This window comes from Lissotriton vulgaris, chromosome 12 (genome assembly GCF_964263255.1).
Source record: "Lissotriton vulgaris chromosome 12, aLisVul1.2, whole genome shotgun sequence".
In the NCBI taxonomy this organism is placed as follows: domain Eukaryota; kingdom Metazoa; phylum Chordata; class Amphibia; order Caudata; family Salamandridae; genus Lissotriton; species Lissotriton vulgaris.
Genome location: NC_141700.1, coordinates 350,775,894 through 350,803,695, shown reverse-complemented (window position 1 = coordinate 350,803,695; position 27,802 = coordinate 350,775,894).

Genomic DNA, 27,802 nt, shown 5'->3' with positions numbered 1-27,802 from the left:
CCTTTCCCGACAACACCGAGGTGAAGCCCCATGAAGTGGTTCCGGGAGACCTCGTCTACATTAGGAATTTCGACAGGAGAAGTCCGCTGGAGCCCCGCTGGCAAGCACCAAGACTAGTACTTTTGACCACAAGGACAGCGATAAAAGTCGAGGGCCGCAAGGGTTGGCTTCATTCGAGTCATATAAAAAAATGTCATGGACTAACGCCAGATCTAGCCTCCCAGCCCGGCCCTCCTCCACAGACTGACTCAAAACTCCCCTTGGCCGAGAAAACTTCTTCTCAAGAATATAAATTAAAATTGAGGTCTAGCAAGTCAGACAGTTTAATTGTTTAAGTCCTCCCCTAGGTGAATCGGTTAGACGAGTTTCTGACATGTATCCCCTAGACCCCAACAGAGAGAGAGATAGACAGAAACAGCTCAAGAAATGTGAATATTGTAAATCTCTTCGCAGCCACTGTATAGTGACACTTTTGATTATGTTTTTTCTGAGTCTTTTGATTATTGCTGCAAGTATACTGTTACATGTATATTACCCTATTTTCAAGCGTGCACATTCTTCCTTCAATGTCACTGCCGAGCACTCTTTCAGTGAACTGCCCCCGCATGAGTTATCTTACCGACTTGCGCTGCGCAACAACACATTCATTAGTATGCTACATCATTCCCATCAGACCAGCAATGCTACCAATTGTTGGATATGTGGCCGACTCCCTCCCTATCAGAAATACAAGGGAGTTCTGCCCCTTTTTCCGTACCCGTTCACACACAATGGTTCCTGTGGCGCATGGTTTAGTTTAATTAATTCCTTAGATTCTGATTCCGTAGTTTATCAGGGCAATTGGGTATGGGGAAATCTGAACACAGTTCTGCATAAAGTATGTTTCCCTGACAAGGAGGGTCTTCCCAAAAGGACAGGGACTGATCTAGAAAATGAAGTATATGGATTAGGTAACTTTACGCTTAACCTCATGATTATGAATGTTGAATCCGAAACCGAACCAGTCTTGCCCGCTATGTCTGTACTACCAGTCAAAGGTGAATTATGTGTCAGAAAGAATGGTTCAGTACACCTGGGTCATAGTAAATGTACTACTGTGGTCGAATTCAGTGATAAGGGCAAGTCTACATTTAAAGCTTCTCGTCATTCCTACTTCGTTTGTGGTCATACCGCATATATACGCTTACCTCTAGATTGGGATGGCACCTGTTACATTGCATTCCTTCTGCCACCTGTTTTCCTAGCCCCTCCTGATTATCATAGGGACACCCATCTAGTACACAATAGACCACAGAGAGATCTCCCGATTGTCGACTACACTGAAACGGCATGGGAACAATACACAGACTTCAATAAAGGTTTCTTCCCCTACTTAGGTGCTGTCTTTAATAGTAAACTGATACGAAAATTAACTAGAACCCTTGAAGCAGTAGTGAATGAAACTACTTCCGCCCTAGGTAACTTAACAGAGGAGCAGTCTGCTATGCGGATTGTTGTCCTTCAAAATCGTCTCGTCCTTGACGTCATCCTGGCCGATAGGGGCGGAGCTTGTAGAGTCATCGGATCGAGCTGCTGTGTTTTCATTCCAGAAAACGCGCCATCAGTATATAGAGCCATAACTCGTCTTCACAAGATTGCAAGTCAGATACACCAGAATCCAGGCACCTGGACTTGGTCCGGTTGGTTCTGGAGCGTATTGTCAGCCTGGGGATGGAAGGTCCTATCCTTCCTAGGTATTGCTCTTCTCATAGTATTCAGTTGTTGCCTATGTCTGCAATGTGGGCCAGCGATTTGCGGCTTGTGCGCCACATCATGTATTCCTCATTCAAGTCCTCATTCAAAACACCGTAAGAAGAAAGAAGAGCAAATGATGTTACATGAACAGATTGATAGATTAATGAGGATTGATATATCATGAAGGGTCCGTAGGGGACAAGGAGGGAATGAGGTAATATGAATTTTATGGTCAATTGTGTCCCCTAACGTAGACCCCAACGGCTCCATGTACGTGCTTCAAGTACATGTATGTTCCCTCCACTTCCAGCTATGAAGACGCAAATACATTTGCGTCCAACGTTAACATGTCCTCTTTCAGATCCACCATGAATGGGTCGGATATTCGGTTCCTAAGTGTGCCTTGCCAACGTCTTTACATGGTGCACTTTTCATGTTTTACTCGCTTTGGTGAGTTAGGCCCTGATTCCTGCCATCGAGCCCTTTCTGTCTTCTGTTTCTGAAAGCTACAGTCTGCTGCTTCCTGACCTCTGCCTTACTCCCTGTGCGGCGAGCGGTGCCTGGCTCGGCCTGCCTGCCTGCCAAGACTGTATTCAGCCTTCAAGTTATCTGCTCCGCTCCTCGAAAATACATTCCTGTCTAGTAGTTTAGGAAAACATCCTTCCCAGCTGCAGAGCAAAGGGCCCGGCCTCACTGTCTCCATGCAAGTAATTCATAGCTCCCGTTACCATGGTAGGCCCATGGCCCCTCGCATCTCATGTAGACACGTAGTCGCATATGCACGCACTAGCAGTCAGTATAGAATAGCCTCTGCCCGAGAGACCTTTCCTTCTAGATAATACAGTTCCTCAAACACCAGATATTAGATATGATTTGGGATTAGGTTGTTCTGACACCCCAGACTTCTGTCTCCTCATGTAGGGCTAAGTGTCAAGCCCCCTTCACCCTCCAGTTCCACGTCAATAACACGTCATGCTGCTGCGCGCGCATCTCTGCCATGTATTTCTGCTGACACTGCAGGATTTGTCTATGGATCCACCCACCTGTGATACGTTTCAAGTGACGTTGTCTAGCACACACCTCCGTGCACACCCTCATGCACGCCTTCTGTTACGTACATGTGTTCTTATCTCGTTTTTCTCAGCTGTTACGCCTTCTGCATCAATCTCTACTGTAATGCATTGACTATATATATGATGTTCTGTTAATAAATCATTGTACATGTCCATGTCCATTCCCTTCCTGAACCCTTGTGGTGATGGAACATGATACCTGGTTCGAACCAATTCCTTTTTAAGGAATAAAACCCCTTTTAAAACCTCAAATACCACGGATTCTGTCTCTTATTTTTGACTGAGTTATTCTTATTGAACTTTACCGCATAAATTAAGTATAGGTAATTTAAATTTACCACATTCTGACAAGTCATTTGTATGTTTATTGCCATTGTGCATTTTTTCTGCTTAAATTAGTTTTCCTATTATCTACTGAAACCGTTGTTTTTGCATATATAACCAGTACCCTGGTTGCGCTGTGAGTAGGTTTCCCCTGTGCTCCTTCGTGAGGCCAGCTGTGAGCACACCAAATAAGCACAGCTGAGCCATCCCTCATGGATCTCAAACAGAATTACTACAATGGAGGGAACAAGGTGGGCACCCCCATGGCCCGTAGCTACGACACCAATACTCTTGCTCCCATATTTCTAAAAATCCAAACAGGTGACTCAGACTGGGCAATACACAAGCCAGATAAGCAGGAGGTCTCACAAGCCTTTCCTCAAAATGTTTACACTAGCAACTGGGAAGACCACTCTGCTATCGACTCCTACCTCCGGGACTGTGAGTGGGTGCCCATAGATTCTCGATCTGCTGAGGACTTGGAGGTACCATTCATTGTGGCAGAGCTCTGCAGGGCTCCTAAGGAGCTGCCTGTAGGGCAAACGTGAGGGCCTGACAGCTTGTCGGTTACTTTCTACAATATATTTTTCCTACCGTTGAAGAAATATTTACTCCAACTATACAACTCTTTAACTCACATCACTTGCCAAACACTAACAATGGCCACCACTGAGATAACTCTCATTCCTAAGCCTGGCAAGGATCATATATCCTATGTTCAGCCTCTGCCAATATCTAAATCTACCCCAAAATGTTGGCCAAGCAACTCAACACCCTTTTGCCCAGTCTAATAGATCCTGACCAAGTTGGCCTAATAAAGCATAGACAGGGTTCTGATAACATCAGATGTCTTGTCTACTTAGCGGTAAAGACCCACACACATAATATTCCTGCCTTCCTCCTCTCCCTAGACACGGAGAAGGTCTATGATAGGGTGAGTTGGGCCTTCCTACGCGTGGTCCTCCATAAGATTGATCTTGGCCCCAACAGGATTAGTAAAATTATGGCAGCATACACCGCACCTACGGCAACTATCTCAGTTAATGGCCAGACTACACAACCCTTCACACTCTACTGGGGCACCCAAGAGGGATGCTCCCTGTCAATCTGCCCTCGCAGTTGAACTTTTGGCCATCCGCAAAAGGTACGCTTAGACCATTGCAGGTATCCCCTTTGGAGGTCAAAATCATAACGTCCTTCTCTTCACAAGGCCATCCTTAAAGATATCATGGGCTGGAAACCCCTCCACATTTAATGACTGTGGTGTATAAATGTTGTTAAAATTAATATTCTCCCCAAGCTGCTTTACCTCTTCTTTTTGCTTCTTACCCCATCACAACTGAGGATATCAAACATATGCAACGGGATGTATGCTCTTTTATTTGGTCCCTAGGGACCACGGGAGTTTGCATGTCCAAACATTCTAGAATACTACATGGTGATTCACTTGCGTTTTATCTCGGAGTTGGTGGTTAGAGAGAGCAAAAGGCCCTGGTTTTACATCCACCATTTAGTGGCTTGTAGACAGACCATTGCTAGACCAGGCCTGGCTCCAGAAACAGCGCCATCCTGGAAATATGGGATAGGCATGCCATAGGAACTGGCCTGACCACCTTTCCCTCTCCTAACATCCCGATTGCATGCAACCCTGATTTCACACCCGCACTCCTTCCGAGCTCTTTTAATGGCTGGGAAAAGGAGATTGCAGGATTCTGCAAGACCTTTTCCAGGGAAAAACAATTAAGCCTTTGAGCAATGCATGGCTGACTTCAATGTAGCAGACATGCTGCGACATCAATACTTCCAGCTGTGCCACTGGACATTGTTTCCTCCAATGACCTCAGGCCACCTCACACCTATTGAAATTTTGGTCTGCAACTTTTTTGGTTCCAGAGGCCTTACCTTCAAGACGTATAGAGTCTTGCAACACTCCGGCCTGCTCCCTAATCATTCTTACCAAACTAAATTGGAACTTGATAGTATTCAAGGCATTTTGCAAAAGCAGTCGGAAACCCAATGTCTTGAGAGCCCCAAGATTCTTAGAAGCGTTCCCCAACAGGAGATGGTGTACACAATTATGTTGGTATTGTACTATACTACACCCCGGAGTGCCTGTACTCTATTTTCCTACAACTTCAGCCACATGTTGGTGATGCGGCACACAGGTGGGTGATTTCCAGCACATAAGGTGGTCCTGATCTCTCATCACCATTTTCTGTAAAGAAATTCTGAGACACATTAAAAACATTCTAGGATATCCTATCCTAGGAGACAATTGAATAGCTAATTTGGGAATACACCACGTGACGTTTGAAGCCATGATTTATGCAGATTGGTACCTTGTACATCATATCGCAGGAGCGGTGAAGCAACTCACTGCTTTAGCCTGGTGGTCACCTGCTGCCCCTAGCATAGCAACATTGTTTACACGGATTTAGCATACTTTGGCCATGGAACATCTGTCCCATAAACTTTCTCCTTTAGAAAAAAATTGACATGCCTCTGGCAAACCCTAGTTGGCTACTTGTCCCAGATAGAGTACTTCTGTTTCCTCCCGCCTAGGCTTTGGACCCTTCACCTGTTTAATTAGTGACCGGCACTGTAGCATGGAAGCCCCCTTTGGCCTTGCTGGGCGTTGGCGCTTAGGGCACCCTCATCCTGAAGCCACCCTTTCCCTGCCTCCCCCCTCCCCCAAATACCCTGCTGCTCCCTGTGCGGTAAAGCTGGAGACATGTTTCCTTTGCTATTTCTCATTTTATGTATTGTTAGGCCTGTTGGCATCTTTGCTCTCACATCAGAATGATGCTGGACAAAGTTATATAACTTTTTTTTAGCTGTGTGTCTATATTGTGATCACTCTGCCTTGTATGTAAGATTTGGCCTTGATATGTGATGTCCGAAATGCTATTGCTTAACCCTGTAATGTTTGATAAAACTTAATAAACAGTTTGAAGAAAAAAGTGAGAGAAACATTTGGAAATTATGGTGCAGAATGGGATTGGAGCCCGGAAATTGTGAACTATTACTACATTACTGTGATGTGAAAATGGTGACAAATAAGTTAAAAATAATGATATGAAAATATAGTGCAATGAAAATGTATGAGTGTGCGAATAAGGTATACATTTTGGAGAGCCACAGCAAAATTTGTCGTGCCTTTGATATAAAAAAAATAAGGAATAGGTTTATAAGAAGAAGACATTATAAGGGCATTATGGTAATTAACCTAAGTTGAAACTTCATCTAAATGATTTCATGATAGATGGAGGAAGAGTCCTCAGAAAGTAAGTCTGACCATAAAAACCCATGGGTAGAGAGAAGTCTAGAGAAAGAGTAAAAAGGATGGAAAGGGAGATGAAGGAAAGAATGAGATAAGTGAAACAAAACATACGTCAAGGCATAATTAGAATAGACAAAATAGGATGAACAGAATAGTGTGACTCCATTGAAATGCAAGTAAAGAGCAAGTAATTTAGATAAAATCAGCAAAACAGTAAGATGTCCAAATAAGTTTTTACAGAAAAATTAAACTCAAAACCAATAGAGAAAAATAAAGTGAAATCACATGAAAAATTGAGGAGAAAAAATAAAAACATAACTGATTTATGTGACAAAATGATCTGGATTAAGAAAAATATATGACATAAGATAATGAAACAGAAAAGGTAAAGGAATGAAATGATGGGGATGACTACAATAGTCAATTCAGAAAAAAACAGTTCAATGGGGATATGGGAGGTTTAATCCCTTCAGTAAACTCAAAGTTGAGGCTAAAAGTCATAATGTAATAAAAAAGTTGCCAGCTTAAAGATTCTTCCAGGGAATATATTCTGTTGAAAAATAAAGTAGAGAAATGCATAACTGATCTGATTGTTGCAATCAATCTTAATGGAATGAGTGATACAACCATTCTACACAATGAACGGATCATTACTCAAGAAAACTGTAGATACACACCATTGTTTACATTGTTGCTGAATAAATTGATACAAATACTCAGGGATTGGAAATTAATAACTGTAGTAGTCCTATTATTAAGAGATTAATTAATAAACCATATAAGATGAACAACCTTTTTTCTCTTCAAATGAAGACTCCAGGATCGATAACATGGCACTCCTTTCTCCATTATCATTGAAAGAAGATAGTAAGAATTCATATAGAATTGATCCACTTTTAGGGCCCTCAGTGGTAATATATATAAAGAATATTTTGGAATTATTAAAGCTCCTAGAAAAAATGCAAATGACTCTGAACACAAATTGGACCTTCTTTCGTTGATATTGAAAACAATCACGAAGGATAAGCCTAATTTACCTAAAGATAATAAAGAGATGCAAATTGCCATAACTATACTAGCAATGCAAACATGAAAATCTTGATTGAAGGAATCAGCAATCACAATTCTGAGAAAAGTATCTGTTTGAAAATAGGTACAGAAAAGGTGATTGACTTGCATAACAAGGAAAAAAGTGATGGAGATCTGGTTATACACCCATTGGATGAAGTGAGCCTGAGAGAGCCTGGGTTATTTCCAATCTTTCATAATAAAAATATTATGACAAATGTAAAGAAAAAAGAAAGAAATAGGAGAGTGTTACGAAGAAAGGAACTACTTGCTTATTAAGATTCCTGGAAGATCATCAAGTAGAAGAAACTAAGAAAGAAGAATTGGAAACACAAATCCTAAATCCTTTTGCAAAAGATTTTCCTCCCAAAATCACCACAGAAGATGCTAATAAAATAGATGAAATGGAAGACCCAAGAATAGCAACAAAAGAGCATAAATTGGCAGAAGGGCAAGGTGGTTGAAATGATATCAATAAGTCAATGAGGATAGAAGGAAAGAAAAACATGCTGGAATGATAGTTCACTCAAAAGATATGAATGAACAAAATAAGAATGAAATATAACTTCCTTACCAGAATTTTTTTCCCTATTGAATAGTTATTCTACTGTCCCAGGCTACAAGCTGAATGTTGATAAATCTGAAATGTTACCCCTTAACAAATCTGAAATGTTACCCCTCTATGTTCACCGACTCTGGCTTTGAATGGTCCTCCTCTCACATCAAGTGTCTCAGTATTCTCTATTGTAATAACCTTAAGGATCTTGTTAAAATGTATCTTGCTGAAATTTGTAAAAAGACTTCGGACTGATTTTTATCGGTTATTGTAATACTGTTTGAAATTTTATGTGCTTTTATGGACATTGCATTTTTTTTCCGAATAAAGCCTTATGAAATGAAATGACTTTGGCCCTTATTGATAGTTGGTCTCCTCTTTTCCTTTCATGGTGGGGCAGATTGGCCACAATTAAAATTATCCTACTCCCAATCATTAATTTTTATATCTCTATGCTTCCTATCTCTCTTCCTAATTCCTTCTTTCGTACCATTAATACCATTCTTATCAAGTTTTTGTGGAACAACAGCAAATCTAGATTGTCACTAGCTGAATTCAACTCCCTAAAGATTCAGGGGGAGTTAATTTCCCTAATCGTAAACGATACCATTCAGCCTTTACTTTGAAACAAATTTGGACTTCCCTTTCCGATTCTACCTCTTTTTCCTGCACTGCATGGAGCTCCCCTGAACAGGCCCAGTATTTTCCCCTTTCTCTTCTTTCCACCATTTTGATTACTTTGCCTCCAAAACGTATGTCATTCCACACTCTTGCTCATACTAAGACGTTAGCTCTTTCCTCATTATGTGCCCATCCCTCTTCCAACTCATGTTCCACAAATATTCCTCTCTGGTATAACAAACACTTTAAGATTAATAATCGCGCTTTGTTTTGGAAGGAGTGGATTGACAAGGGTATCTTTACCCCTCAGCACTTGATGAAAGATGGCACCTTAATGCCTTTTTCCGTCCTCCAATCCCTTTACCATATCTCCTCAAAACATGCCTCTCAATATATTACACTCAAAGAAGCCCTTACTTGCTATTATGCCCCTGCGTACTCCAATCCCACTACCTCTGCTGACCATTTATGTCCTTCCCCGAACCCTATAGATTTTTCAACTCAATTTAAGGCAGCTACCCTATATAAATTACTATCCCATTCCCACGCTCCTAGAGTTAAATCCCCCTTAGAATTACAATGGAAAAAAGACTTGAGTATTGATCTTCCTATACATACTTGGGAATTGCTCTGGTCCAGAATTCACACTACTTCCTGTTTAGCCAGTACTGGACAAACTTTATATTACTTTTATAACAGACTTTTTTTTACCCCTTTTGATCTCCATCATTTTAATTTGTTAGACTCCCCTAAATGTTGGTCATGTCCTCATGTCACGGCAGACCTTCTACACATATTCTTCCATTGCCCTCTGACCAATACCTTAGGGACTACTATTTGGAATAAACTTAATGATATCCTCCAATTGGATTTTCCTTTACACATTAACCATGTTTTTTTGGGCAGTCTCCCCAGTTTTTGCCAATGATAAGGATGTAAGCCCTTTTATTAATCTTTTCTTAGCAATTTCCTTTCAGATTATTACTGTTAACTGATAGGATACTTCTAACATCTCTTATCAAGCCTGGTGGAATTTATTATATCATCATCACAGAATGGACAGAGATTATGCGACCTCCACCTCCTTGCTAATTAAGAGAGACTTACTATGGTTACCTTTAACTACCTTCTTGTCCAGGAAACTAACATGATTCATGTAGTTAATATTTTTTAAATTGCTATACTTTTTATATAGTCATTTGTTTAACGATGTTTTTCCTTTCCTCTCTCCTTTGCACTTTGCACTTTTCTCTTTTTTTATTCCTCCTTTTCTACTTTCTCACTTTTCTTTTCTTTCTTCTCTTCTTCTACGTTAAAATTCACCAAAATGCTCTTTTCACTATGTATAGTTTTCTTTTATAGGATATTATGTTATTTTGCCATTGTTCTTTATTCCAAGTTGTCCATTTTTCCTATTATTGCTAATATTTTGTACTGATGTTTAACATTGTTTTTACAACCTTAATAAAGCATCTTAAACATCATGCAGGTCTGGGACGCGGTCGCTGTCAAGAGGGATTGACGACCTTCCCCTCCCCTCCCCTCTTACCCCTCTCTTGGACAACCGGGAATTTCCGCCAGGCGCTGACCCTCATGCATTTCCGCAATGGCGAGATGTCAGCTGTCTATCAGCCGGCCATCTTTTTGACTTACAGGGCTTTCTTCCCCTCTCGGATATAACTCAGGGCTATGGTGTTGTCTCCCCCCACTTATTTCAATACTTCCAACTTCGGCATTGGCTCACGCACCCAGACGTTGTCCCCTAGTCGGCAGGCGGATGACGGACTATGAGAGGTGGTTGGTTAGACATCTTATCTCGGGCCTCTACAAAATGCTCACCCCCCCAGCCGTCTCGGGCAAGACAGCGGGCCAGAAATGGTGGGAGGTGGAACTGGGGAGAACTCTATCGCCGAAGGAATGGAGCTCCGCATATTATAGAGCCTCACATGCCACTCGCAACACCGCAGGTAGGGAAGCGGCAACGAAGTTGGCCATGTACTGGCACCTCATTCCGGTCCGGCTACACAAGAGCAACCCGACACGTAGCGCGCTGTGCTGGAGGGGTTGTGGGGAAAAGGGCACATTGACTCACCTTCTCTGGGAATGCTGTGAAATCCAGGACTATTGGAAGTCGGTCCTGGACGACATTGATTCTACCTTTGATACTGAAGTCCCCAGGTTCCCAGCCTACACCATTTTAGGCCTATCTAATGCACTCACATTTCCCCTAAAGTCCCCTAGAGGTTGTCAAATGGGAATCGCCATGCAAGCTGCAACACAACATATTCTCTCCCTCTGGGGTTCGACCACCAGGCCTACTCACACGGGATGGCTACACAAAATCTGGTTCACCTTGGGGATGGAACGTATCCAAGCCACGCTTACAAACTCCACGACTGCATATAGGAAGGTCTGGCTCCCGCTGCTTTCCCTCCTGTCCAAAGAATTTAACGAGATCACATGCCCCAGGTACCTTTTTTACTTACTGCGACTTACAGAGCCTACACGTGATCATTCATGACCCCATGGATAGCTACGATACTCACTTTGTGAATACACCCATGATGGTTTTACGAGTTCGGCACACTGGGTGGGGTGGGGTGGGGTGGAGGGAGGTTGGGATCATGGGGGAGTTCTGGTTTTTACTCCTACAATTTTGTTATCTCAATGCGCTTGATATTTGCAGCTTTGGCACTATACTTCTGTTATGGCACCTGATTCTAGCCTGCCGCTTGCTTTGTAGAGAAGACATGCTTATCTGTACCGATTACCTTCTATGCCTGTTGCACTTCTGTTGTACTGTAGTGTCTACTGTTGCTATAAAAAACAATAAAACAAATTTTAAATTAAAAAAGAATGAAATATAACACCATTAAGTGCCTCAGTTTTCTGCTGCACAAAGTATTTGATCTTTGAAGAGATCTTTCTAGGTGAAGAAAATATTAATTTAAATGCTATAGGCTATTACCAATTCTATCTTCTGTTTTTAATCTGTGAAATATAAGATTGAGTGATATTAAACATGTCTCTTTGAATAAAGAAGAGTAAAGCAAGGTAAAAATGACCTTATATTCTCAAAGACCATCTGAAGAAATAATGGCATTTGTGGATGAGATAAGCACATGTGGATATAATGTCTGGCAAATTAAAGATAATATAAAGCATAATGCGGACTTTAGACATTTAATCCAAAAATGAAAAAGGATGAAAGACTTAAACCAAATAAAGATATACTAATTACAAGGATCGCAACATATATAGTCATCCTTTTGGAAAGAAGAGAAACTTTACATTGGAATTGGACAGGGGAAACCATCAATCTAAAAATCCATGCAAACCCCGTACAAGACTTAATAACAAGTAGTTAAAGTTTCGATAGTGGCACATAGCTGGACTAAAAAGAAAAAGAAGATGATTATCCATACTAATATAAATAAGAGAGAGCCCAAACCTTTGAGGCGGGTAATCTCAGGAACCACAGCACCAATCACAACACCCAATACAGCGTTGGAAAGGGCAGTTGCAGCAGAAGGACATAGGCTATGCAGACGCCCACCATATACTTTTAAAAGGTAAAAGAACCGTGCCAGCAAAGTAGTCCCTTGTGGGCGTATCTGCGGTGTGCTGTGGGGGTGTGCTGGGGGCGTGACAAACGCTGTGGGCCTGTGGTACGTTCTGCCCTTCATGCCATGTCTCATATCGTGTGCTAATCCCACCCTGCTCCCTTTAAATACCCCTGGACTCCATAATCATAACCCACCCTTACTACTTAAAATACCCCAACACCCTTAAACACTAACCCATCTTAACCCTATAAATATACCCTGTACCGCAAAACCCAAACCTATCCCTAAACCCTAAAAATACCCCTGTATCCCAAAACCAGCCCTAAACCCTATAAATACCTCTGTACCTCAAAACCCAAACCTACTCCTGAACCCTAAAAATACCCCTATACCCCAAAACCCAAACCCAGCCCTGAACCCTAAAAATACCACTGTACCCCAAACCTACCCCTGAACCCTAAAATACCCCTGTACCCCAAAACCCAAACCTAGCCATGAACCCTAAAAATACCCCTGTACCCCAAAACCCAAACCGATCCCTGAACCCTAAAAATACCCCTTTACCCCAAAACCCAAACCTAGCCCTGAACCCTAAAAATAACCCTGTACCCCAAAACCCAAACGTACCCCTAAACCCTAAAATACCCCTGTACCCCAAAACCCAAACCTATCCCTGAACCCTAAAAATACCCCTGTACCCCAAAACCCAAACCAACCCCTTAACCCTAAAAATGCCCCTGTACCCCAAAACCCATACCTATCCCTAAACCCTAAAACTACCCCTGTACCCCATAACCCAAAACTATATCTGAACCCTTAAAATACTCAAACACCCCAAAACATATACCTCAGTACCCCAAAACATATACCCCTATACCCATACTTACTTATCGAAACATAAAAAAAAACCATGCTTTTACCATTCATGCATTTACAACGAATTTCGTTGTAAATGTACGCGTGGTAAAAGCATATAAAATGTAATGCCATGCGTTATAATGGCATTGCGGAGTCATGGTAAGTTCGTAATGAAAGAATGCGGAGTGATGGTATGCGGACAGAAAGTTGCGGAATAATGGGTGTTTACCCTCCCCCGGTAAGTACATTGGTGGCACGACGGCCCACATCTCCAGCAACATACTCATATTTTTTCACCACCCATTTGAAAAATGCACAGGTCTCTCTCATTGATGGCCAGCACCGACATACACTTTTAGACACACCTCCCGCCAAAAGTTCTAGAATTGCGAACTTTAGAGCTGGGGAGCTACGTTCGAATCTCGGCATCAGCTCAACATCCTGTGATTCCAGGCAAATGGCTTTGTCTCCCCGTGCCTACCACAAATGAATGTGTTCTTCTGTAATGTAAATTGTGCTCATGCCATGTTGTCGAGTTCGCGCTATATAATATTGCAATGAAAAATAAAGTAGGGAAACTCGTGTTCACACCCTACTGAATGCGCCCTCTTAAGTGCATCAGCAGTGCACTGTGAATCGGAGCGTTTCACAGGCCTGTCACAGATAAGAAATGCTATCAAAACGAAATCCTACAAAACAATATACTACTGGCCGGCAGCAATTCATACCCGGACAACGTCGAGACGGGCTGCTAGTATTTGTATTATAAAAGGAGAAAAGAGTGATGTATCAATAACATTGAGTAATGACAAAACAGGTATTCAGCAACCATTTACAGTTAAGTACAGATGCAAAAAGAGTAACAAATGATACTAATACTATTATTATTGAATCTAAAAGTAACCAAACTCTAAAAAAATAAAGAAAAGATTTTGACATGACGATTCTCAAACAGGAAGGGGCCTACAAGTAAAGAAAAAGATAAGATTACAAATAATCTGATTGTAATAAATGTTTATATTCCTCTTCATAACCAATATGACGAGGGTGTAAAACCTTTGAATATGATGCTAATGGATACTAATGGATGTAGTTTTATAATTTCCAAAGACCCCAGTACTTCTAATGAGTGACTTTAAAGCCCAGAATCTATCATCAATGACAGTTATTTTGGCAATCATTGTGATGTTTATATGGAAATTCCACCACAAATACTAAAACCCAATCGCTGAGGAAGCAGCCATTTTGGAACCAACCCTTTAAAGGTCACACCCTGTGGACCATGCCTTACTTGGCAACAGTCCCCATTCCTTCACCATGTGCTGGCAAGAGCAACTATGCTTACCTGTGAGTATCCACAGAATCAAGGCTCCGGTTCTGCAGATCGGACTCACTTCCCAGCACGTCCATCACGACTTTTGACAACCTGGAAGACAAAAGAAAAAAACGCATAATCAAATGAGTGCAAGTTTGAGCGATTAGTGCACTGTTATTTGTCTGTCATTAGCAAGAACTTATAGAACATTCTTTTGAGACATTTAGTACCAATTAAGAAAGAGAGACATTCTTTTCGCATACACATTTTAAAGATAGATTGCAAAAAGAACATTGTGGTTCAAAAGCAAGGCAAGCTCACTGCTTAGGGGCCTCATTTATGAAGGCCTTGCGCCTAGTACGTCACTTTTTCCCATTTTAAAAGTGACGCACCGGCGGCGCAAGACCTTCATAAAAAAAGGCCCTAGGAACTTAAAGGGAACTTGAACTGTGTAAAGTTGACTCTGAGAGATAGACAGCTACTGGGCCAGAGTCTGAGCCTACGGTTGTCCGAAAGACCTATCAAAGATAATCCTGCTTCAAGGCAACACGCTTCCTTCTTAAAGTTGAATGTTGGACTTTGTTTGATGTTGTGTCAATGTTACATCTTAAGCACAATAGGAAGAACACATGTTTTAGTGTTTAATCTAGAGAGCACAGTACCTGAAAGGTGAAGTATAATATTTTCAGTGAGAGGTTTCCAATAAATGTTAGCCTGTTTAGAAACGTGTGAAGAAACACACCATGTTCCTAGTCCTCCCAGGGATTACTAGTATGGCAGTTGTCTTCTTTATGATCTCATTCAACCCTTACCCTTGGTGCCTTTTTTTGAGCAAGTGTATCAGTATTCAACTGCCCTGGGAAGTGCTTAGGGGGATTGGTGGCCTATCGTCATCCATTGCTCCAGGTGGGCCAGGAATTTAAGGTTAGTGAAATCTTTTCCTGAGCAATCTGACAAATTGCCAAACCCACGTTTAAACCCGACATGAGAAATGCAGACCAACAAGGTTCTTGCCACTCTATTCAACACAATAACAGCCTTGCAACAATTAATGCAGGGCTCCCACATGAGACTCCGGATTTAAGGAAGGAGTTGAAACTATTTGTGGGGAGGTAGCTTGTCTCTCCTGCAAGGGGAAAGTTAGATTCTGGAAAGATTTGTAGGGAGGTAGCTTGTCTCTCCTGCAATGGGAACGTTAGATTCTGGAAAATGGGTCAATTTGAAGCCCAGTTTTTTGGAAAGGGAGCATTGGTGTACTATTATTTAAAAAAAAGATAACATACTTGTCTGTGAAATTATAGCATGACAAATACAGCAGGAAAATGTTTTGCAAAACATATTTTATGTTACCAGGAGAGGTGGACAGAGAAAGCAAGAATTTTAACAAATACTGAAATTGGTTTTAACTCAAATCATTCAACTTTGAACTGCTGTGTGGCATTTAAATTTTTAGCAGAAAAGTATATGGAACCATGCAATTTGCTGGGTCTTTCCCACCAAAATTAGGTGCATTACACATCCGAAGTATTTTCTATGTAGAAGACACCACTCTCCTAGCTATAACCCTCAATATAGTTGCAAAGTTTATTGGATGCTTATATACAGTATTGTAACAAAAATTACTTAGGGGCCTATTACGATGTTGGCCAGATTTGCATCCGCCCGGCACTGTTTCGGTGTGAGAACCGACCAATCATAGAGCGGGGTTCCGCACCCCCTATTACGATGCGACCACAAAACTCCCATTTCTCTATTGGAGGTTGTATTGCGGTCAGAAACCAGCCGCAGCACAAGCTCCCATAGAGAAATAGGGGTTTCTGTGAATCTCTGCACTGCGTAGCAAGTTCTTCATGGTGCTTGCAAAATGGTGCAGGGATTTACAAGGAGGCAACATAGGTGCCCCCAGTCCCCCAACCAGAGGCAGCTGAGGGATGGGGCCCTGCTACGTGGCCCCTAAAGAGCTTTCCAACAGGCTTTCCATATCTGAAAGCCCGACATGGAACACCTGTCTAAAACCGGCATCATAATTCTGACTTCATAAATACCATACTAAAGGGATTATGAGGGGCCTCCGACTGGCCGATGTGCTCCTTGACCGGCTGGTTTAAACTCCAACTGCCTTCTTTATAATTCGGTGGGCAGAGTTAAAAACTGTGGTCAGAGTCTTTCCGACCGACATCCTAATCGGCCCCTTAGTAATCAATATATCAAAAAAAATTATGGTATTTGGAAAATTGAAAAGGAAAAATAAATGGAACTGTAAATTAAATTCAGAAATTTTAGAAAAAGTGGATATGTGTGCTTGGAAATTGTATTATCTAGGAATCTGAATTGTAAGATTTATGTGGTTGGCTGAGCATTTTTTTTAAAAGGTGCCTGAGGAAATTAGAACCTAAGCCAGCTCATAAATCGGTGGATGTTATGAAAAAACATATGATAATATGATTTACTGTATTTCACTGTATGGGTGTGAAACTTTGATGGGAAAAGACATTAAGAAAATTTAGTCTACTAAAGAAACAGTTTAGAAAATTTGCATTGCAGTACCAAAATGCCAAACAGGTTACCTTCTAGGATTAGAATTGTGTTTAGTTCATATATTTTTTTAAACTATAGACAAATTATGAATGATAAGAATAATTAAACACTGTACCCAGGAACTCTTTCTGCTATTTACTGAATACATATTTTGAGTCGACCTCTGATATGGAGTGGACTGAGAATTTATCCAAGATAAAATCCAATTTAAATTACCTGGTTGAGAAGCTGGATGATATCAAGTCTAGAAGTTCAAAGAAACAAATAGTAAGAGTCTGCAAGTAAACTAACATCATATAATATCATATAGATTTAACATTATGTAGGAAGGATGCCATATATTTTCAGGTGAATTATCCTGAAGGCAATGATTTGTTGCAATGAAACTGTATTCACAAGAAATTAGTAGATGGATGGTAAAACTAAGATCGAGTCAAATAAAATAGCAGATAAAATGGAGCACTCAAGATAAAGAAAGTAAGAGCTCGACATGTGTCGGTTCTGAAAAAAGGAAGTATTAGCTTTACCGTACTTTTTTTTCCTTCAAGACTCTACACTTTGCGAGGAACTCCCTGCTATTGCTGATTATAAGAAAAGTGAATAACCTTTTCAGTGTCAATTATGCTAGAATATATTATGGTTTTCTTTGTAATAACAGTAAAAAAGCTAGATGTTTGAAATAGTATAATGTTAATCTGAAGAATGAAACCAGATGAATACGTATTGTCTTTTTATTTTGGAATTAATTTATATGGTATATTTTGAAAAGTGTCAGATCTCATATGAATTTAAAGGAGTTTTATTATTAAGGAATGTTTGTATTTTAATACCTTGCCATTTTATGTTTGTTTACCAATAATGGTATGATTCCAACATTAAATACAACATTTAAAAAACTGAAAACTCTTGCCTCTTTTTGTGATTGTGTAAACATTTTTTCCAGATACAAACATTTATATAATAAAAAACCTTTGTTATTCATGCCACAAAGTAATTTAGAATGTCTTGAAAGGAAGAATAATTCCACTCTTGTGTAACCTCTTTAACGGTTAACTCTGGCATCAGGTGTTTTGTATTACAGGATTTACGAATTGTTTCAAAGGTGAATCAAACTGTCAATCTTGTATATTTTCCCCATTACAAACTCTTTTTATGTTAATAAGTCCCTATGAATATTTCCTATGTCTTATACTTATACGTTTTGTATGTGATGGAGAGTGACCTTTAGATCTTTTAATAATGTTATGTTGATTTTCTTGTGGGTAGTACCAAAAAGGTTCCAAGAATAACTCTAAGATATCCAGTTCTTTCATGAGACTTCGCAATCCCTACAAGTTGCAAAAAAAGTATTCATTCTGTGTGAGCACCTTTACTCCACAAGGAGAACGTGCATTTAGCTAGATATCTACTATATTCACATATCCACATCCATGTATGACCTACACCCAGCTTGTTCCATAATTCTCATTCAGGATTAAACTGAATAGGGATAAGTCTGAGGGCTTTCATATGGAGTGTTACTTTTGATAAGATAAAAGATTACATTTATAATATTCCAGCTGAACGTTATGCTAGTGCCAGTACAATAGTATAGCACCCCATCCAGATTATAAAATGTGCACTCTTGTAGTATAATTGTGCACTAATATTTGCACTAACATTTGGATCATCCGATCAGTGCCCAGTGCAAATGTTAGTACAAAGTTGAATTGTGGCTGAGATGTCTGGTTCATGTGACTATTGGTGCTCGTAATCATTTTTTTCAAATCCACACATTTTCATCATAACAAATACGTTGTGAAATAGAATGGATGATTTGTTCTTTTTAGGCACGATTTGATGGATACCAAACATCATAATAAAGACTACTATGTACATTCCATCTTTTTAATTATTTCAGACCTCATGGTGCATTCAGATTGCTTTAAGAATTTGTTTCTAAACTGAAATCACATAGTTATGCACTTGTGTGCTTGAATATATATTCTAAGCTCCGTCCAGTAGATCAGTTGCAAGGCACATTTATCATTTTAAAGCATGTACGACTCCACTAACTAGACAGCAGAGTTTGGCTTTTCAATCAATCAATCAATCAATCAATCAATCAGAGTACTTGTAGAGCGTGCTACTTACCCGTGAGAGTCTCAAGACGCTGAGGGGAGGGGGAGCTGCTACTGCTCGAAGAGCCAGGTCTTGAGGAGTCTTCTGAAGGTGAGTAGGTCTTGGGTCTGACGTAGGTGGCTAGGGAGGGTGTTCCAGGTCTTGGTGGCGAGGTAGGAGAAGGATCTGCTGCCAGAGGTTGTTCGTTGGATGCGGGGGAAATCGGCGAGGCTGGCGGAGCTGAGCTGGCGGGTCGGGTGTAAAAGTTGAGTCTGCTGTTCAGGTAGGCTGGTCCGGGGTTGTGGAGTGCTTTGTGTGCGTGGGTGAGGAGCTTGAAGGTGATCCTCTTGTAGACGGGGAGCCGGTGTAGGTATCTCAGGTGGGGGTGATGTGGCTGCGGCGGGGGGGCATTGACGATCAGCCGGGCGGAGGCGTTTTGGATGCGTTGTAGGTGTTTGGCTGGGATTCCTGCGTAGAGTGTGTTGCCGTAGTCCAGTCTGCTGCTGATGGGGGCCTGTGTCACCGTTCTTTTTGTTTCAGTCGGGATCCACTTGTAGATCCTGCGGAGCATGCGGAGGGTGTTGTAGCAGGAGGAGGAGACGGCGTTGACCTGTTTAGACATGAAGAGGGAGGAGTCGCGGATGAATCCTAGGTTGCGTGCATGGTCGGTGGATGTCGGCGCTGCTCCCAGTGTGGTCAGCCACCAGGAGTCATCCCAGGCTGAGGGGGTGGGTCCGAGGATGAGTACCTCCGTCTTGTCCGAGTTCAGCTTCAGACGGCTGTTCCTCATCCAGTCGGCGACGGCCTTCATTCCCTCTTGGAGGTTGGTTTTGGCGGTATGCGGGTCCTTGGTGAGGGAGAGGATGAGCTGGGTGTCATCGGCGTAGGAGATGATGTTGAGGTCGTGTTGGCGGGCGACTTGTGCGAGTGGGGCCATGTAGACGTTAAACAGCGTCGGGCTGAGGGATGAGCCCTGGGGGACGCCACAGATGATGTCGGTGGCCTCGGATCGGAAGGGGGGGAGGCGGACGCTCGTGGTTCTACCGGAGAGGAAGGACATGGTCCAGTTCAGGGCCTTCTCTTGGATTTCGGTTTCTAGGAGGCGTGTCTTTAGAGTGCGAAGGCAGACCGTGTCGAAGGCGGCTGACAGATCCAGGAAGATGAGGGCTGACTTTTCGCCGTTGTCTAGTTGGCGCCTGATGTCGTCGGCGATGAGGGCTGTCTCGGTGCTGTGGTTTCGTCTGAACACGGACTGGGACGGGTCCAGGATGTTGTTGTCTTCCAGGTGGCAGGCCAGTTGCATGTTGACGATTTTCTCGATGACCTTCGCCGGGAACGGGAGCAGGGAGTGTTGAACTTGGCCCATTTCCCCCAAAAATGTTTCGCTTTTTACCCCCCATCTTAGGATGTCTCCCCCATGGTAAATAAAGTTGTAAAGACCATGTGAGGTATGAGACGCCCTGTTCAATGTGTAATGTCATGCAATGGTGTGGGCACTTGTCAACCCCCCCCCCCCATTGTGTACATGTACCCTGGTGAAATGTTGCATTTAAAATGGATGCCATGGCTGTGCGTTGTGCCACCTGACTGCAGTAGGTTAGCTGTCTAGTTGTTAGGTACCCAGCCACCCCTGCTTTTGGAGGGAAAGCCTGGCACACAGGGTGATCTACTCCTCCCCCTGAGCCAGTTAGAACTAGTTCGCCTGAGATTTCTAGAAGGCTCTGGCACTGCCTGGAAGGTGGGGTGAGGGGGATATAACCAAGGGGGATGTGCCACCGTATGCTGAGACAGAGCCGGGACAGGAACGTGAGGGGACCTGTTGCCAGGGGATACCACCACTGGGGCCTGTATGCTGGACCCTGCACCCATCTAGAACCCCTCTATTGTCCCCGGGGCTAGTGGAAGCCCCACTGCAGGAGTTCGGTAAACAACCTTTACAACGCAACTTTTACAACGCAGTGCCTTTGCGATGCAACTTTTACAATGCAAACCATTACAACGCATTGCGCTGGGGGGTGCTCTAGGATAGGGAATAGGTTTAATTTACTTTCCAACACCTTCCCTACTATCCACGGGGACTGGAGTTGGAATAGTAAATTAAACTATGCACTATCCAGTGCCCCAAAGCACTATGCGTTGTAAAAGCATGCGATGCAAAAACAGCGTTGTAAAGGCATGCGTGGTAAAAGTATGCGTTGTAACGTCATACATCCCAGGAGTTCAGGCTGCTGTGTAGGAGGAGGGCCACGCTATAGGGGAAGATTGGTGAAAGCCTACCGCCCTGTTTTGATGAGTTCCCATTAACTGCTGACCTGGCCCAGTAGTGCCTGCTGCTCTGTCCCCCGGCCCCCTGAAGAAGGAGGGACCCCTAGGTCCTTGAGGCTGGTGGACCTGGTGCCACGCAAGCGCTGCACCTAAGAGCGCCTGGAAGGGAAGGAGCGCCTTGGACTGTACCCCCGTCCCCAGGAGGTGAGGAGTGTTACCCTGGGGCCCCAGGGGATTGCTGCTGCGACTGTCTGCCCCCTAAGCACCACAATCCTAAAGCGCTGTGCCTAGAAGAAGCGCTGTGTGCCTGGAAGCACTATCCAGCCTAGAACTTTGCCCTTGAAAGCGCTGACCAGCAGGAGACTGCCTCGTGTCCCCAGAGCGCCGTGACCAAGATTGCCCTGCTGTGAGCCTGCAAAGCGCTATCCTTGCCCAGGACTTTTGTAGCCTGCTGTGCCCTGCATCATGGCCCCCCAAGTGCTGCATGTTTAACCTGCACTGGGCTATTCACAAGTGCTACAGCGCTAGATTCTGCCACTACGGTGCCTAGAAGAAGCGGGTGCCGGGGCGTGGTTTGAGCGCCGACCGGGATGGCTGTGTGAGCGTGCAGCTCCGCGCCGAGTCCCGACATTTATCCTGTCACAGCCGCCTACAATGCCTTTGGAGGCACGGATTCACCACCTATGGTGACTGTTACCCGGTGCAGAGAGTCTGGTCGCTGGCGGGACCTCGGGGGACGAGTAGCGACTGAATCCTGGATCCCGGAGGAGCCGGGGAAAACAAAGACAAGAGAGACGATGGGCGCCTGAAGCTGGTGCGCTGGTGGCTGGCGAGGAGAGCGAGGGGAGCGGAGGCGCGCCTGGTGGCATCTTAGGCGCCGACCGAGGGGGTTGAGGACATCGTTCCCCGGACGGCGGTGAGTGCGGCACCTCCTCGCCCTTCCCCCTCCCCCCCCCGCTCCCCGACCTGGAGGCTGGTGCGAGACGGGCGGACCTGGGCCCGCGGTGCCTGCAGCGGGCGGCGGACGGACACACGGAGCGCTGACCTGATTAGCATGGAGGAGGCCGCGCGAGTGAGCAGACCCAGCCGCCTCAGGTACTAATTATACGGGCGGACGGCGGACTCTGCCACCGCGGTGACAACGGGACTGTAAAGTGCACAGCCAGGATTCCTGATCTCCGGAGGGCACAGCTGCATTTGTGGGCAGTGGGGAGTTTGGAGCGCCCTGCATACCGGTGGGGACCAAGGGGCTTGCTGGATCGCCCGCCTGGGCCACTGCAAGGGTGAATGTGGAGCCATATGGAGCATGGACTGGGGTTGCACTGCTGACCTGCAGCCACATACTGGGTCGAGCGGCCGGCGCATTTGGCTCTGGGGGGCGCCCACCTCCTTGCCCTGAGACACATTGCTGACCCGGACAGCGGGACCTGGAGAGTGGACCGGGTCCTCGATAATAATAGTAGTAGACAGTAGCAGTGACCCTCTGGCAGCGACCGGAGCCAGAGGGTGTGCCTCGGGGGCACGTAAGACATGAGGAAGGGGCAGGAACAATCCGTGCTGAGGTGTGTGGCGCCCTGCTCCGCATAGAAGTTGTCTTCCCCGGATGGTGGCAGTAGCTGGTGGGACTGTGCAAGGAGCGTTGGGGTTAGCGAGACTATTGGCGGTGGCCTAGGGGGAGCTTATACCGTGGCCAAGATGGCCGCTACTGGCGGGGTCTTGAACACACCCCAGGAACAAGATGGCGCAACCGCGGTGATCCAGACTGGCGATACCCGGACCCCACGGGAGGACTCCACGCCGGAACAGAGGCTGAACCTACGCCTCGATGCTATCCTGGAGGCGATTACTGCGACGAAGGAAACACTGCATCACGATATAGCGCAGGTTGCGACGGGGCTGGGCCTACTGAGAGCAGACCATGCCAAGCTCTCGGATAGAGTGAAGGAACATGACCAATTACTCCTGGACCTGAAACCTGCTGTGGTGACAGCGGAACACAAACTGACAGATATTCTTGGTCGTTTGGCAACTCTGGAACGACGGGCAGAGGATGCGGAAAGTCGTAGCAGGAGGAATAACGTGAGGGTGGTGGGCCTTCCGGAGAAGATTGAGAAGGATGATGCGGTGGCTTACATGGAGGACTGGTTTAAAACGGTTGTGGCGCCGGAGGGGCTTTCTCCTTTCTTCTCCCTGGAAAGAGCGCATAGGGTTCCGGCTAGGCCACCCTTGGAGGGCCGACCACCCCGACCGATGGTGGTGAAATTGCTGCACTACAAGGATCGCGACCTGTTGATACAAAGAGCACGGTCCCAGGGCCCTTTTCAAGTGGACAATAGCAATGTCACGATTTTTCCGGACTATACGCAGGAAGTACAGAAAAACAGAGCGTCCTTCCTAGCAGTCAAAAAAGAACTGAGGGACGAGGGGATTCAATACTCCTTACTCTTCCCCGCCAAACTAAGGGTCATCCTCGATGACAGGACACACTTCTTCCAGACACCGGACGAAGCTTGGTCGTGGCTGGAACTGTACCGTGCTGGAACGGACCGCACGCATACAAGCGGAAGGGAAAGGCCAAAACCGATCCGGATTAGGAAATCGCAGCGCATTCGCTCGCGGAATAAACTCCAGCGGGCCATGCGAGACGCCCAGATAGCGGATGGCAAGAAAGGGGCAGTGGCTGCGACGGCGAGCATTACAGGTTCGCAGCTGGAAAGAACGTCGGAGGGGTCGGCCTCGGAGGAGGAAGGTGAGAAATCTGGAGGCGATGAATCGGAAACGGGGAGTATGAAGGGACCAGTGGTCACCCCACAGACTTCAGATGGACTGTTTAATGAGTAACGTTTTGGTGAACCCAGTAGCCCTGGGGTACCTGTTGGGACAGACTCTCCGGACTTTTGGTGCTATCAGGTATGGGGCTGCGGAGGCAGCATGGGACAGAGGGCGTGGGGTGAGAGCTCTGCCTACCCTGTATCGGTGATCTATCACCCTCTTGTGGCCCTTAAGGCCTTCTGTGGTGACGACCACAGATTAGTATAAGTGTGTGGTTTTGATGGTTTGGAACGGGGCTGAAGCTGGGTTATTAGGTCCTGTCCTGGGGAGTGGGGTTTGGGGTGTTTTGTGGGGGGATTGGGAGGGGAGACACAACTGCTGCAATGCGGGGTACAACTGTTTGATGCTGATACTGTACAGAAATGTCTATAATGGGGTCGTTACCTAATGTGAAATGTATTACATGGAATGTCCGCGGACTTCAAACAATGGTGAAACGCCATAAGGTGCATGCATACTTGGTAAGGCGGGGAGTGCAGATAGCAATGCTCCAGGAGACTCATTTAACTAAGAAAGAATGTGGAGCCTTACAAAGGAGGTGGCGGGGACAGGTGTTTGGCACAACCTATTCGGCATTTGCAGAGGGGCCCTAATATGGGTAAGAGCGGGGACACCGTTCCAAGTCACGGCGCAGCGGGTTGATCCCGAGGGTAGATATGTAGCGGTTGAGGGGCGACTTTATGGTAGGAAGGTGGTTTTGTGTAGTGTGTATGCCCCCAATTCCGATCAGGCCCGCTTTTTTGATGGTTTAACGAGTTCGCTGGCCCATTTTCTAGCTGGCCCTGTCTTATTAGGGGGCGACTTTAACTCGATCACTGATGTAGCACTGGATAGATCACACCCGCCTCTAGTAGACTCCCCAGTGCGCAGGCTGGCAGCTCACAGGAAAGAATGGCAGGAAAAGTGGGGATTGCTTGATGTGTGGCGGGAGCAGCATCCTGAGGTGAGGGATTACTCCTACTTTTCTACAATACACGAACTGCATGTTAGACTAGACGCAGTGCTGTGTAGTGGCACTTTGGCGACGGTGGTGACTCACACTGAATACTTGACCAGAACCATCTCAGATCATAATCCCTTATTGGTGTCAATACAGTGGCAACAGGCTAGGTCGGCGGTCCCATCGTGGCGGCTGAGGCCTGAAACGTTAGAAGATCTGGTGTTCAGTGACACGGTTCAACAGGGAATTGACCGCTACTTTGCGGAGAATGCGGGTTCTGCCTCGTCACGATCGGTAGAGTGGGACGCGATGAAAGTGGTGGTGAGAGGCGAGTGTATGGGTAGATTCTCAAATGCGCGGACGGCTGTCCTGAATGATCTGGCGAAAGTGGAAAGGGTGTTGAGGGGCTTGGAACAGCAGAGGCCGGAACGGCCAGACTTACAGGAGAGACTGTTGGAGGCTAAGGAGGCGGTGGCGACTGAGACTGAACGGCTGAGGTGCTATGACTACAAGTTATATAACATCAAGGTGCATGAGGAGCGAGATAAAGTGGGGGCACTCCTTGCCAAGCTTGCAGATCCGGAGCCTAGGGGGTGCCCGATCATGAGTATAAGAACGGAGGGGGGGGAGGTAGTCTACTCGCAAACAGCGGTGATGGCGTGCTTTCAATCCTATTACACGGGACTCTATGAATGCCACCTGGAGGCGGAGGAGGCTGAGATAGGTGGCCACCTGGCCTCGATCCCGCTGCCGATGCTGGACAGCGAGGATGCTAAGGAACTGGGGGGTCCCATAACGCTAGCGGAGGTGAGAGTAGCGATTAAACAGATGGCTCGAAACAAAACCCCAGGGGTAGACGGCTTACCAATAGAATTCTACGCCAAATTTGTTGACACCCTAGCGCCAAAACTGTTGGTGGTGTATTCGGAGGCCAAGCAATTGGGTTACCTGCCTGAGTCAATGAGGGAGGCACTAGTAGTACCACTGTTGAAGCCAGGCAAGGATGCGCTGAGTGTGAAGTCCTACCGACCCTTATCGATGCTGACGGTGGATTATAAGATCTTGAGTCGCATTCTGGCCACCAGGTTACTGCCGCACATGACCACACTGGTGCATAGAGACCAAGCGGGGTTTATCCCGACTAGGAACACCTCCATGAATATTCGACGGCTGGTTCGAATTTTGGATGGTGCCGGGACGTCAGCTCCTGACTCAGTGGTGTTGGCAGTTGATGTCGAAAAAGCTTTCAATAGCCTCGAGTGGAAGTATCTGGATGAGGTGCTGCTGAAATTCGGAATCGGGGAAGGATTCCGGAGGTGGACAAGGGTGCTTTACATGTCAGCTAGGGCGAGGGTGCGCCTGGGGCCGCTGGTATCTTCGGCCTATCCTGTTTGCAGAGGGACGCGACAGGGCTGCTCGTTGTCCCCCCTGCTGTTCGCATTGGCGATGGAGCCGCTAGCGGCACAGGCGAGGTCGGGCGCCATGTACAGTGGGATTGCGCAGGGGCTGGAGTCACATTATATATCTTTGTATGCTGATGATTTGCTGCTGTACTTAGCAGATGCCGAACGGTCCCTGGAGGGAGCGGTAGATATGCTGGTTGGATTCGGTCGGTTGTCTGGCCTTAAGGTGAATTGGAATAAGACCTGTATATTCCCATTGCGGGCGGGCACGCCCTGCCCCCCACTAGCGAGGGAGGTCATGTGGGAGCCTTCGGGCTTCACCTACCTGGGGGTGCGCATTTATCACACGGCGGCGGACCTCTTGGAGGGGAACGTAGGGCGTTGCATTCGTGCCCTGAGGGGCAGCATGGCATTTTGGGCCTCTCTTCCTCTGTCGGTATTGGGCCGAGTGGCACTGTTGAAGATGGTGGCGCTTCCACGGCTGCTTTATTATTTTCGAACTCTGCCGGTGTGGATCCCACAGCGGGTCTTTAAGGAACTGAAGATGCTGGTGACTGGCTTCCTTTGGGGCCATGGCAGGAGGAGGGTGGCGTTGGAAACCCTAATGAGACCTAAGAATGAAGGGGGGATGGCAGTCCCCGATTTTGAACTATACTACCTGGCGGCGCAACTGCAGATTCTAACGCAGAAAGTGGCCAGAGAGTTTAGGGGTCCTGAGAGTGAGCGTGATACCGGTATCCAAAAGTGCATCCTATCTTATATAGTCATGCAACAGAAATTGGACTCGAGGGATCTCACGGTGGAGGAAAGCTCGCTTAAAATGTGTTGGCAAAGGAGCCTGAAAAGAGCGGGGAAAACCCGGCCATATGCACCGGAGATACCGCTGGGGATGTTGACAGCGCTGCCGCATGGGGGCGATTGGTCCAGACTCCTGGAATGGGAGGAGTTGGGTCTCCAGATGGTGGGGGATTTATACATTGATGGTGCGCTGGTCCCCTATCGAGTATTGCAGGAGCAGTTTGGCTTGCCAGACGGTACCTTTCTATTGCACGCGGCAGTGGTAGCGGCGATGCAAAAGCATTGGGGGGTAGGGCTTGCTGAGCCGGAAGTGACCATGGCATGCCAATACATGGTGATGGCCGCGGGCACGGTTAAGGCGGTAACATGCCTCCACGCGAGAATGTTGACCGATGGGCTAGCACCAATGCTGGCTTTGAAGTCACGATGGGAGGATAGCATAGGCAAGCCCATACCAGATGCGGTCTGGAACCAGGTCCTGGGGCGGACGTGGAAGGGTACGAGAAACGCGCGGTTTCAGCAGGTGCATTT